The sequence below is a fragment of the Pelobates fuscus genome, chromosome 11, assembly GCF_036172605.1.
Source record: "Pelobates fuscus isolate aPelFus1 chromosome 11, aPelFus1.pri, whole genome shotgun sequence".
NCBI lineage: Eukaryota > Metazoa > Chordata > Amphibia > Anura > Pelobatidae > Pelobates > Pelobates fuscus.
The window spans coordinates 110,690,360-110,705,548 of NC_086327.1; the positions used below are offsets into that span (position 1 = coordinate 110,690,360).

The following is a 15,189-nucleotide window of genomic DNA, read 5'->3' on the forward strand; positions in this document are numbered from 1 at the left end:
CAAGCTCTAACAAAGTGGATTGATTGTATTCCACTAGCCTTTCTTTCATGAGTTAAGTTTCCGATTCCATATTAAAGGTTTAGGCTACAGAGCCATATTCATACTTCTGAAATTACAGTTTGATACATTGATATATTATCCTGAAATTACATTATTTTGTGAATAACATAACATTTTAATGATTTATTTTAATCTAGCTAAATAGTTTTGGCTGATATAGTGGCAGTGTTATATGGGCCATTAACCCTTTTCCACTTTTACCAATATCACATTCCAGTTAGCAAGACATACCTACCGTATTTTTTGGAATAAAAGAAAAAGGATTTTACCTAAAAATTTGGAGCATAAAACTGCTTGCGTCTTACATTTCGAGTGTCCTACGGGGAAATGTCTTGGTGACTGGCGGGAGAGGGGCACAGGACACCAGCGGGAGGAAAGAGCACAGAGCTCACACCATTCAGCTTTAGGAGCAGCGAGCAGCATCATTTCAGACTGGGTAGCGGATAAAGAATATCCTATATACACTTCCCCAAGCAAGGCAAACAGCCGCCATCATGCCGACACACTGGCTGCATTGCCAGAGTTCCGGTGTCTGGATGGAGTGACATTATCTTACTCCGTTCCTATACTCCCTAGCCAAAACTCGCAGTGTATAGGGTTGCACACTGGATGGAGAGCAGAGGGACATTCTGTTCTCTTCCTGACCCTCAGCATTGAGTGTCTGGTGTATGGCAATGAACTGAGAGTCAGTCAGGAGAAATACCTAATTTTTTTAATAGGTTTTTCTCCAGATCTATACAATTGCTAGAAAAACATCCAGCACAATGTATAGATGGAATTGCAAGCTCTTTTAGGTATATGGTTGTTATAGCTCTTTAACTGGAAGATTTCCTCAGCACAGCTGATTTGGTCTAAAATTCTCAATTTTGTTTTTAATTCCCACTAATTTACTTTTTTATGAATTAATCCTTTCTGTTTTGCAAGTTGATTGGCCGTTTACCATAAAGCCCTGTTTAGTGAGCCAGCCCGCATTATGCTCAATCACCGATAATGTCAGGTAGGCAACTGTGCAGAGCTGGTTTGCACCGTGTAAAACAGCCATAAACAAATCCAGTAATCAGAACCTGTAGTGTTTGAAAACAAAAAATGTATCCAATAAACAAACAGTTAATCCACTATATGTATATGGGTCAAAGGAGACATTTTTAAATTCAGCTCTGTGGCTTTAAATTTTACATGTCATTTCGTTAATCACTATTTAGAGAATAAAACCCAACAAATGTGCATAATTTACAAATTTAAGGGGATATTCTACCTATCCTCACAAATCCGCTAGTAAGTCCCATCCAGGCACCTACCAGCTACTGAAGATCTGCGTCTATCCTCTGTTCGTACTCTTATCTCTGACGCCAATCTTCAAGACTTCTCCAGTGCTGCGCCGTTCCTATGGAACTCCCTTCCCTACTCCATTAGACTCTCGCACTGTCTCCATTCCTTAAAAAAAAATAATTGAAAACTCACTTCAGGAAGGCATATCAATTAAACTGTTAACAGCATTCCCTCACCACACTTTGATAACCCTTTCTAGGAGGAGATGCTGATTGGCCAGGGCAGTGTTTGGCTTGTGCTGGCTCTACCCCTGATCTGCCTCCTTGACAGTCTCAGCCAATCCAATGCTTTCCTATGTTAAAGCATTGTGATTGTCTCAGAACACCACTTCTGATGATGTCAACCAAGCAGGCAGATCAGGAGCAGAGCCAGCAGCAGCAGACTGCCATAAAAGTAAGATTTTGCTATATTTAAGGGGGCAAGGGGGACTAGATGGTGGTTTTAACACTATAGGGTCAGGAATACATGTTTGTGTTCTTGACCCGAGAGTAATCCTTTAAATACATCTTACCTTATCCTAGTATCACTTTACCCCTGTCCCCTAGAATGTAAGCTCATTTGAGCAGGCCACTCTGTTTCTGTGCGTCCACGTTTTTGCCTGTTAATCCACCTATTGTTCAGAAGTTGTTGGTACTTTATAAATAATAATAATATCCTAAGCAATAATAAAACCATGTATCTCATTGTAACAGCTATTCAGCCAAACAGTAAACTCCAGACCTCTATAATTAGGGGGTCATAAGAAACCAGAATTCTGCAAGTGGCAGTATTTTTACTGTAACTTTCCACAGAAAAAAAACATAGAAATTGTCTTTATACCATTTATCCCTACATGCCCTGTATGCTTCACAAAATAAACTTGTGAAACTAAAGTCATATATTACTTAGTAGGTTTAGAGACATGTTCCGTTTTCCTAGCCGTGTAAAAGGCATGCTGTAAATATTAATAAAAAAACAAATATCCAAAAGTGGAGTCTGATGGAACTGTTTGCTGCTTGTGAATACAGAAATCACATTGCATTGAATTATTTACCAAGATGTCTTTGTACTTTTTATACTCAACTAAGACAAACTACAGACCTATTCATACTGTTTGAAAATATAATACGAATATACTGGGAAGTGCTTGGTTTTTGAGTAATAGTTTTTTTACTACAAATATATTGTCCTGTTAAAGGGGTCCTCTAAATACTATAACAACTGCAGTGTACTGAAGTGGTTATGGTGCCAGGAGTCCACTGCTGATATTCCCTGGGTAAGAATCGAACCATTTTTAAGCAGTTTGGCACATACTGGGGTTCCACTGGAACCCAGGGTCCAACTCCCTCTTCAAATATTACTAAGTTCCTACTTGTGGGATTCAATTAGCCGAAAGCATCATCTGACACTGTCAGCCAATGAAATCCTTCAAAATATGGAGAGCTTTGAGATGTCCAATGCAGAAGGGAAATTTCTACTTTAGCTATGCCTGAAGAGGTAACTGGGATGAGAGTCTGGATAAGTTTCAAAATGGTTTAACCTTTAAACGGGGGATGGTGCTAAGGGAACCCTAGAACCATAACTACTTCAGCATAGCGTCCCTGTAATGTGTAACTAACAGAGCTATTCACTAAAATGTAATTTTTTGGTAATTCAAACTTGGTGTAGACCTGGGATCTGACTATCTGCTGTAATCTAATTGGTAAGCCTTGCCACTTCCTGTAAAATGAAGTAAACACTCCGAGCACTATAATCACAACAGGGTGCTTTAGTGGTTATGGTGCTAGAACTGTCCTGGAACCCCCGCCAATGTAAGTAGTCTAACCTGCTATGTTCAGGAAGTTCCTAAGCAGGAGACGTGACAGGGAGTGGTGCCCCATTAACCCCCAAGTACAAAGTCAACATTCTAAAAGTTTTAACTACTTACATTGGGGGAGCATTAAGGCACACCTAACCTAATAGCCAATAAGGTGTGCAGTAAATGACTTCTATTAAGCGATACCTGGTACTTTCCTTCTTGTCAATCACATGATGTGTCTGTCGGCCCTTTTATGATAAGAAATACAGCAAGTGCTCAGTTTATTTGCACAATATCTGCGAAGATGTAAATGTGTCTAGAAGGGAATCGGATATACCTTGATAGGTGTGTTAATCTTTACAAACATTCTATCATTTACAAAACACCTAGTAGGTTAATTCTGAATGGATAGCTTAGTATAAAGTAAACAATAAGAAATTTAAACAGAAACCCATCAACGAGACTTTTACACAAATTGACATATATTTGAAAGGATTCTATAGTGTAAGGAATACAAATTTGTATTCCTTACACTATAGTGCCCTCTGGCAACCCCCCTCCCCTCGCAAGTATGGAAAGAGTTTTTCTGTACTCACCCGGTTTCAGCGCCGATAACCCTTTCTTCATTTACCTGATTTCAGTGGTAAAGTCCCTCGATGCTGGGTCAGGCTCCTCCTCCTCTGACGTCAGTCGATGGAGGGATCTAATGCGCATATGCAGCAAACACTAGACCTTCCCCATAGGAAAACATTGACTCTTGCTTTTCTATGGGGCTTTATAGGACGCTGAATGTCCTCATGCACAGCGTAAGGCTATCCAGCGTCGTTTCATGGAGTCAAAAAGCAGGTAGCACCTCTAGTGACCACTAGAGGCAGTCTTAACCCTGCAATGTAAACATTGCAGTTTCAGAGAAACTACAATGTTTATATCTGCAGAGTTACAAGGTCAGGAACACTGCACCCAGACCACTTCAATGAGATGACGTGGGCTGGGTGACTATAAGATGAATGCATCTTTTACATCTTTCAGTGCACCTTTTGGCATATCCCTTTCTTGCACTTACTTTATATCACATAGCGTACGTGAGTACATAAATGCTTTTATTTTTGAATTTTGGATGTTTTATATTGTTGTGTTCATAACACTCTGTATGCATCCTGCTGTAATAATATGCTTATACCCACAGTACTCATGTGGTTCAATCCCTATACCCTTCAGCATGAATGAGCATAGGAAACAAGGAATGAGTTGCTTGTATAGAGAATGGCACATTTTCAACATCCATCCTTTCGTTCACCTGCCTTTATACCTTTAGGATTTCGTTGAAGTTATTCCACACACATAATGACTGTCATTTCAGCCGATTCTGTGCCTGTCACGCATCCAAACATCCGTGTGCATTTCTGCATTACAATAAGGGGCTTAAACAAAGTTCTGTTCTCATAAAACAAGTGTGATAGTCAAAGTGGAAGTGGAAACATTATGATAAAGATTCACAGCAAAATGAAGGGAAAATAGGCACTTGTAACACAATCCAGTACAGCAAACCACCCCAAATTGTATTGTCACTCTTACACTTAAAAGAATACTATAAGGTCAGGAACACAAACATGTATTCCTGATCCTATAGTGTTAAAATCATCATTTAGCACCCCTGGTCCCCCTTGCCTCCCTCAATATAGTAAAATCTTACTTGTATTCAAGTCTGCAGCTGCTTCTGCCTCTGATCTGCCTGCTTTCCTGACATCATCAGAAGTGATTCTGTGAGCCAATCACAATGTTTTCTGATAGAATTGGCTCAGACTGTCAAGGAGGCAGATCAGGGGCAGAGCCAGCACAATTCAAACACAGCCCTGGCCAATCAGCATCTACTCATAGAGATGAATTTAATCAATGCATCTCTATGAGGAAGGTACAGTGTCTCCATGCTGAAGGTGGAGACACTGCATTGCAAATTGTGCAGCACTGGCCCATGAAGCACTTCTCGTAGTCATCTGAGGAGTGGTCAGTGGAGTTATCCCTAGGCTGTAATGTTAACACTGCATTTTCTCTAAAAAATACAGTGTTTACTGAAAAAAGCCTCAATATAATTATGATACTCACAAGAACAAATACAATAAGCTGTAGTTGTTCTGGTGACTATAGTGTCCCTTTAATAAACATTTTGCAAACAACATGAAAAGGTTTAAAAGCACACACAATGATAATGGTCATCTCATGTAGTATAAAAACATATATGACGTAAAAAAGAAATATCATCAGTTTGTAAATGCAAAGATAAATCGGGCAAGCAGGGGGGTGTTCGAAAAACTCACAATCTTTAGTGCCTATAATTTGGCTCTAAACTTTGGAGACTTTAGACAGAAAACTTGGAATTACACCTTGCTTTAGGTAAATATAGGTCGAAAATGAAGACTTGGAATTACACCTTGCTTCAAGTAAGTATAGGTCCCAATGATAGCTGGTTAATAGCAGCATACAATATCAGGAACCAAAATAATAATGTAAAATAACATTTATTTGCATGTACTTTAAAATAAAATAAAATAAAGCATAATATAGCAGCACAATGCTTGTTATCCTTGCTATTACTCCAAATTGGGAGCTCACCAAAATTAAATGATAAGGGTAAGCCTTTTTTTCCTTATATGGAAACTGGAAGTAAGCCATTCACAATACGCGAAGTACTGTGTACTTTCAAGATATATGTGATTGCCAGTTCTAAGATGGTGTCATCATCCACTGTTGAAAGGTTCTTTCCTAAGGAGGAGTTGGCTCAATTTAGGATATATCTCCTCTAACTGCCTCTCCCAAGATGGAGGCGTATCCTCATTCGTTCTCAAGTCCGTCCCAACTCTGACCGCCTCCACCAACTTAGAGGCGCATACGTGTCCGTAGGTAAACTCTCCCTGAGAAATAGAGGTGATGTAGCTAGGTACTGCAAGTCCAAAACCCAGCATGTCACTTCCGTTGTTGTAGGACGTTGGGACGCGTCGTACGTGTCACAATCGATACGCCTCACTTCTCGTTCGGTTGCTTCAATGCTTTCCTTAGGGTTTTTTCTGACGTACAGAATCTTTTCGTGGAGTCAAACTGTGAAACTGCAGGACGTGCCCCTAGTGTCTGTCTGTTAGACTACCACCAGGGACAGTCTTAGAACTGCAATGTAAGCATTGCCGTTTCTCTAAAACTGGAATGTTTTACATTGCTTGACTAAGGTGGACAGGGACACTGCACCCCGATCACTTCAATGAGATGAAGTGGTTCGGGTGCCTATAGTGTTTCTTTAAGCATTTTGGCAATCTCAGGATGAAATATTGAAATGTCACTCTCAAGTTATGGTGCAATAGTGACAGTTGGGTTAGTAAGTGGAAATAAAACAGGGATTGGAGTATAGGAATAAAGCATTGATCTTCATTTTTTTCACTGATACTTTTTGTGGTTTGGTAATAAACAATCTTTCGCACAACAAAGGATTATGGGTTTAGTTTAATGGGAGCTGTACCGCACGTGAAAATGAGTAATAACGCTTTAAAGTTTAGATCTAAACAAATTTGACAATCTATTGAAGCAGCCACTTACCTAATGACTAATTGTATTGTTATTGTCTCACTAAATAAAAAATACTTTTCTGCAATTAAAGTTTTATTGTGACCTTCTTTAAGAACCTAATGATACAGTATCATTCTCCTGTCAGTCCAGGTTATACGAGTATGAAATTTAGTGATTAAACAATTACATTTACCCGCGACTGCTTCAATGGCTCCCCAAATAAATCGCTTTGATGCAGTAATTGCTGGAACTGGAGAGCTTATGGTAGGAGGACTAGTGGAATTGGGTGGAGTTTTATATGCGGTTTATAACTGTGGATTTTTCCTTCTTTTATGGCCTCGTAATTATATCATTTATAGATCAGAGAAATTTTTTTTTTCACAACTTTAGCGACCATCTGTTTTGAGCATTCCTTTGCTATTTCTACTTTAAATGCTCGTTTCCCTTTCTCAGGTGTAGCTTTTTGCTTTGTTCGTGCCGTGCCACCTCTAATACTTAACTTGGTGTTCTAAACACATTCAGAACAACTTGCCCGGGCCTGATTTACGCTTCCCCGGATATTTCCAGGCAGTTGAACACACATTCCTTGTGGAAAAATATTTTTCTTTATTCTCTTCACTGTCTCGGAGACAAACACATATGACATGGGAACACACACCATTAATTTTTTTCTTTATTTCATACTTCTTTATTTAACATTTTTCCGATACTTGACAAATTTGAGCATACATATCAAATGAAATGTGACAAAAACATGTTGCACAGCTGTAGAGACATTGTGTAAATTGTAATAAAATTGTGTGTAAGAAGACAATAACAGTATGCATGATGTTTTTTTTTAACAAGAACAAATATAATAAATCACAAATCATTTTGTAATAAATCGATGCCATTTCCAAATTCAGTTCCTACGTCCAGTTTCTCTACGAGTCTGTGTAGTGACTAATGTTAAGCATCTACAGAAAATCGGTGTAGTATCTACCGGGGTCTTGTGTTTTATTAATTGCTGAGTGCACAGATTACGGTATTGGAAAGTTGTCTTGTAATTGTAGATGTAAGGGATTCCGTTGAAATTAAGGCATGGGTTCCACGTGATTTGATGTAGTGATTTGCAGATTTTTGTGAAATTTTCTCTTAAAGGGTTATTTCAAGCACGGTGACCTCTTCATTTTTTTGAAGTGGTCATGGTGTAAGGACCCTGTACATCAGCATATACTGAGATATTTAATGTTGCTACCAGAGATATAACGCCACGGATGGCAGCTTCCATTAGCCAGCTCAGAAAGTGAGTTCCGGGCCTGGTTATGCTAATTCTGTAAATATTCTATGAACAGGCGCTCATTCATTGGTTGAGAGTGCTCATTCCAATGGTAGTATCGCTACCCAGCTTCTGCATCTCTCCGGGGAACAGTACCAGGAAACTCGTGGCATCATAACCACTTATTGGTTTAACCCCTTAAGAACACATGACATGTGTGACATGTCATGATTCCCTTTTATTCCAGAAGTTTGGTCCTTAAGGGGTTAATAACTGTCAATTCACAAACACCTGTAGTTCTGTAGTTTCCCACTGCTGGTCTAGAGAATCTACAACCAAGATTATTATTATTATAATTATTATTATTATTATTATCGCCATTTATATAGCGCCAACAGATTCCGTAGCGCTTTACAATATTATGAGGGGGGGGGGGGATGTAACTATAAATAGGACAATTACAAGAAAACTTACAGAAACAATAGGTTGATAAGATATTTATTTCTGGTGAATGAGTAGTGAGAGCAGACACACAAATCAGCCTTGCCTTACCACTTTCTCAGACTTCCGGAGGTTTATAATAGAGAAATGTTCATAAATCCAGAAAATATTAACGGTTTGTCTCCTTTACTTTGTTACATCCCTGTAGAACATCCACCTGATAATACCTGCTTGTTATCGCTCCTGTAGTTCCACTGGAAGTAAATACTTGTTTTTCTTCCTTCCCTTTTTTTTGAGAATTGAATACATTATAGATCCACTGATTATCAGCCGAGTGCAGAACGTTTAATCAGTGTTTGGTGATGACAAAACCAAAAATGTTCTAACGATCTAATTGACAAGATTAACTAATGACTAACGCTTTGAAAGCCACGTAAATCTGCGGATAGCACCTCCTCACAGAAATAGGAATCAAATATGAGATATTAATTCTATTTGGCTTTCACACTCAACTGAGTGATCAATGTAAAATAGAATCAATGAATACTTCATCTTCCGAAAATAGGAAGTGACTCTAATGAATTTTAGATTAGTAAAACAGTAATTAAAAGGACTGTTAATTACTAGCAATTTCTATTGTTATGGCAAGCAAGGCACACGCAGACAGAGTGTCTAGAGACAAAATTACTGAAAATGTGATTTCCTTGCATACTCAGTGTACGTGTTGTGTTTTTAAACTAGATATGTTTATTTACACTTTATTTACAGTCTTAAAACCTTGGTTATAACTTCAAAGTTATTTTAACCCCTTAAGGACCAAACTTCTGGAATAAAAGGGAATCATGACATGTCACACACGTCATGTGTCCTTAAGGGGTTAATGTATCAGAAAACCAGGTAGTTTCCTAACTCTGAGATGTCATCATGAAACAGATATACCCGTCAATGCCTTAATGTGCCTAAATTGAATACATTGTAAATAAAACATTATATTTTTGTTTGTTGAAATAAAAAAGAGTGATATGAGGCTCTGCAAAAGGGTTGTGTAAGATAGTCATTGAGGGACACAATCCTGAATTTAATTGTAATTAAAATGCATTCAATTGGGGTTGTGCATCACTATTTAATGTGTAAATTAAAGGAAGACTTGAGGCACCATAACCACTACAGTGTGCACACACACACGCACGCACACACACCTGTCATTTGGAGGGTTAAGATAACTCTCATTATCTATCTTTTTACTTACAAAGATTTTACTTGGAAAGCTACATTTAACCATGCTTCCCCCTGTGGGGGATGTTTTTTTTTTTTTTTTTGCAGCAGCTAAGTAGTTAGAATAGCTAGAACTAACGTTTAGCAGAACTATCCTGCTATTTCCAGATACCTGCATGGGGTGTGGTGTTAAAGCAGATCCCCTGGGGCTGTGACTGATGCCAAACTGAGATTTGGTCAAGATACACAATGCATTGTGAGTTAGAAGCGATGAGATGCACATCCCATCTTGGTCCTTTAAAACAACTTGGATAATTGTTACAAATAGGAGCCCCAGCCCATAAAATCCTGAGCTCATTGCCCTGAGCTGTTATAAACACATCATTAACAAGCTAAGTAAAATAATGGAAATTACCTGAACTGATTAAGGATAAAGGCATGCTTTGTATGCAAAGTTTAGATAATGATATCTAAGCACATTTTATAGAGTAACTTTGACAGTTAATATAAATATAAATCTGTATAGTCTATCTGAATCTATAGAGCCTCTATGTATGAAAATGTGTTTATCAAGGGACTTGCTCTTCAAATCTTAAAATTAATATATCACCAGTTCTCACAAAGGTTCAGCATTTATTGAATGGCATGTCCCTCTATTTTCCTATAGTAATTATGTATCTAAGTACTTTCCCAATTTGCTTTATACGCTTAGTCTTAACACCGGGTTGCTGAAGCAATGGGGAAATTTGACTTGTACCATCTCCATCACTTTATAGAGTCCCTACTCTGCCATTTTCTGATGCCTGCAAATGTCCATTGTTCTCCAATTTTACATCTTACCACCCTCGGGATTTGTGCCCATCCTGTGCCCATACGTAATTTAAATTCCAAGGTTACAGAAATGTTAGAGAGATGAGTTTGTGCCACTAATCCACAAATATTTAAACATAGATTTATGTGAAACATTGAAATATTGGTGCCATGCCACGTTGTGCCTTCACGGTTGGTTAATCCATGCCAATACCTGCACCATCACATGGCTGTTCCTTAATCTGTATTTTGTTTAAATTTCTGTCTCTACTGCTGAGAAATGCTTGTACCGCATGTGCCCCCAATCCCCTTTTTTTCTACATACGGTGTGTGGCTGGGTGTCTGGCATGCACCCAAATAGGTCTATGGCCCCTCAAATCCGACCATACTAAATGTTACATTATAAGCAAAACGAACAATCAGGTTATTAAGGCAGTGTGGTGTTAGCACTGTGTACCCCCTCTCCCTCCCCCCCACATATCTATCAGCAATAATAGATACATCCCCTAAGCCTATTCTGCATTAGAGGATTTGGAGATTTGAGAAGACCATTACACCTTTATTATTAATATGATAATTTGTTGAAGTATGTCTTGAAGCTAAACAAGTAACGAATATTAATACCGGGCTGGAAGCTGAATTATCCCTGAAACCAATGAACAGCTGCCTTACCATGCTGATATGGCCTTATCTATTCTAGGAAGATGGAATATTAAACCTTGCTGCTGTCATCTTATCATCAAAGCAGAAGCTTACACCTGTCACCATTGAATGCTGGAGGGTAACAAGTCTACCGAGCACATAACAGCCCCTTTGGAATGAAATCATCTAAATAACAACAGCTGTGTGCATGCACCATTACATGTATACTCCCATCATTCACATCCAGCCAAAGGCTGGCTGAGAACACAGGCATTATGGTCAAATTCTGTAAAAAAATAAATAATTAAAGAGATACTAAGGTGAAAAACTGCATTTTATATTTTTGGAGTATTTATGAACTCTTAATCCTGAGTCTGCAGTTTGTTTTGTCTATCAATTATATTATTTTCCTCTTAATACATAGTTTATCTTTTTGTTTGTATTTCTTTTATGTCCTTATTTTGTTTTTACTTCATTTATTTTTATTCTGGATATAGACAATACAAAGTAGCTGCTGAAACGGACAATCAGTAATAAATTCAAAACAGTAAATGGTGAACACTCATAGTATGTAACAAGAGGTAGGCTGAAAGTTTCCTGCCAAAACAACAACATATACACCTCCCAACATAAGGTTATGAGATTTCTACGGACTTTGAAAACTTGGTGGATGTTCGCTGCTCTCGTCCACATCTCTAATACCCATTTCTAAGAAAGTGCCATGTCTGCTCACGTAAATTGTCAGTGGTTTGGGTGCATAGTGTGTACAGCCCAATTTCACAAAACTGGTAAGTTTGTCTGTCAATAAAATGATTGCAGCCAAACTATATCTAATACCCGCTTATTCGGCAGTTCCACTCATCGGATCTGATGAAAAAGGCTAAATAACACGTGCTTTAATCACTTGCAGGACAGAGGTTTACAGGGTTTAGTTACCCTAAGTAGCCAGAAACCATAATGAGATGCTCCTGATTGGCAGATCATCTTCCTGGTCTAGCAGGAATTCACAACTGCTACATGCTGTGTATTTATATTATGTTACAAAAATTACCGAATGTATCATATCATGCACAATGGTAGGATGAAAAGTCTGTATCGTGTCTTTTAGAACAGACATTTTTTAGAAGGCTCTTGTAAGTGAGATCTCCAAAAAGGTATTATAGAGTTTCAGTCCATAACGCAGAAAGGTATTTGGATCAACTGTAGGGACCAAGGTAAGTACAGACCATTCATGCAGGACATGACAGAATCACACTCCCCCCCTACCGCTAACCGATTCTAACTCCACTCTCATGCAGAATCTCAGGCACTAGTGACATCAATATATGAGTGAAACCCACGTTGAAATGTCTCTCCTGAAGTCAGTCTCTGGTTGGGGTTTGGTTCTGTTGGGTTTTTGCATATGTTTAATAATTATCTTTATAATATATTAGAAAATGTGGCACTTATACATACATCATACACTGATGGCTGATTGTTATGTATCACGTGCTTTTTGGTCCAGAGTGATTCAATTATCCCCAAAAAGCATCCTACATCCATCCTTCATTATATATGTAAATGACAGATTTAAATTACTAACAAGCAAATGTTTCAAGGCTCACCATTTAACTCCGTAACAGTCCCACATGACTGAAAGTGCTGAATATGGATGCCCTGCAAATACTCTGGGTTTAACTCAGAGCAGTTAACAATTAACCTCTGGAATCTTTGGAGACTTGGATCACATTATAAAGAAATGACTGACATCTCAACAGCTTATCCGCCATATTTTGTTTTACTGTGCCTGAATGCAAAGTCAAATATCCTTCCAAAAAAATGTAACATCAAATAATTTTATATATACGATAATCCAGTATTGTTAAGAAATCCAATATTTACCTCCCCCCAAAAAATAAATAAATCCTAAAGCGGAACTGTCACATCTTTCATTTTGCCACAGCTGATGCTCTCAGCCAATGAGATCAGGAGAGTTAACGGAAGGTCATGCTGAGGAATTTCTGGCTGTCTGGCGTCAGTAGTTAAGGTGTGGAGCTGCACCTGGCAGATCTCAGGTAAGAAGTCACTGTTCAAAATAGTTTGACTATTTTAATAAGCATAACCAGAATAAACCCAGCACCATAACCACAACAGAGATATGTAGTTGTTATGGTGCATGGGCTGCTCCTTTTACCTACACTGTGGTGTGCAAGCAGGCGTTATAATGATAAACCGCTTCGGAAGAAAAGCCCAAGCATGCATGTGTTTGTTTGACATACCTGGGTGCACACGAGTATGCCCAGAGCAGTATGGGGCAGTTACAGTTACAATTATTAATGTAGCGCCAACAAATTTTATAGGTAAAATAGGTAAGACAAATATTAAATTCTAACAAAACATGATTGACATATGGGCAAAATAGGTGAAGAAGGGCCCTCGCCAAACAAGCTTACAATCCAAAAGAATGACATTGTCCTGACCTCGGACGTACTGAGGAGGTAAGTGGTTTTTTTTTCTTGTCTCCATAGCACTATTAAACCTAGTAAGTACTTCAACAGTGATGGGCTAGTAAAAGACCATTATGATGAGGCACCTCAGGGTAAACTCACAGAACATTTCTATAAACCAAATGAAAACACGGAGCATTAATTAATACTTTTAAAAACGTTTTACAAGACCTGTGTGCACTGCGAACAATAACTCGAAGTGTGAGAGATTGTGCAGTACACAAAATGGATGGTTAGACACATTGCAAACTGAGCTAAGAGCAAGACCAAGCAAGTTGGCAAAGTAAATGGATGTGGGTTGCGTTCTGTCTAAGAGGTTGTGTGTGTAGGTGAGCACTTCAATGCGCATGAGTGGGCATAACGCCAATGCTCAGGAACCTTTAGTCAGTCATATCATACCTAATTATAATAATAAAAACTAGTATTTATATAGCGTCTTTCTCCCAGTGGGACTCAAAGCACTTATTAGCGCACGCTCTTGGATTCACCAAATCGGCAGCTGAATAATAATAGATTTTATTACCAGGCGAGTTTTGTAATGTAAGGAGCTATGGTATCATATAATATCCAATGGACAACTGCAGAGCAAGAGGAAAAACTTGCACTCTTAGGAATTTTAACCATGGCCTAGATACAGCTCTATAACCAAAGCATCTAAGCTGATACATTGGCTGTGTACTTCAAGCATACATGTGGTTGTGTGGGGCTATATTCACTAGGAATTCGGTCCTGATGCATCATTCTCACTTACCTTTGATATGACTGGTCCTGCTGTCCTGGGATATTTTTTTAACGTCATACATCTCTTTGGTATGAGAAAAAAGGAATATAATGGGCAAGAGCAACACAGAATGTGTCCATCGTGCATGGCAACTTCCACAGAACTGTAAGTGTATCAGAGATCTTTGAATACTCTGAGCAAAGTTGGCAGACTGGTTGCAAGATAGATACCAGCCACAAAGCACGAGTGCCAGGACATGTCCCTTTAAATTCCTAATTTTTGAAAAACGTAATATAAACGTAATATAACATAAATGGAATGTTATGATGGACAGACTTCTTTGATTTATCTTTGTATCCACCCTGACATATTTATGCAGATGTTCTAATTTAAAGTAGCGGGCTTCATATCTGTCCTCAACTCACCGACAGGTTAAGAATTAAAGCGGCACTGTCATGCCAATCTTACCTTTCTCCTATTGTTTCCGCTTCTCTTCCTCTCTCAGAATCTGTCCTTCTTTTTTTCTATTTGATCAAGTTTCCTTTAAAACATAAAGTAGGAACTACTTTGTCTTATGTATTTTTCCTACGCTTGACCTTCTTCGACCAAAGGTGCGTAGGTCAGCTCTATTTTCTGTGGTAAAATAAATTTTCCCAAAATACTCACCCTCCTCCGTACTCTCACGTTGCTTCATTTGCCGTTCGAACGACCTGTCATTTTGACAGGGCACTAGCGAATGCACGAATTTCGTCCCAACAGAATGTGTGCAGCTTGTCCATTTGTGTTACGACAAAATTCGGTACAGTTTGTTCATTTGTAATTTCTTTTCATTCATCTTTCTTCTGAATGGATAGCCAAAATTCCTGTCCCAATTTCAGACAATAGTGAATGCCCAAGT

At 38.5% G+C, this 15,189-nt stretch overlaps 1 protein-coding gene across 1 annotated transcript in view; it reads left to right on the forward strand.

Moving 5' to 3' along the window:
• The window catches only part of PLCH2 (phospholipase C eta 2), a 555,068-nt gene that overhangs the window by 24,018 nt on the left and 515,861 nt on the right, over nucleotides 1-15,189 (forward strand). The window lies entirely within an intron of this gene.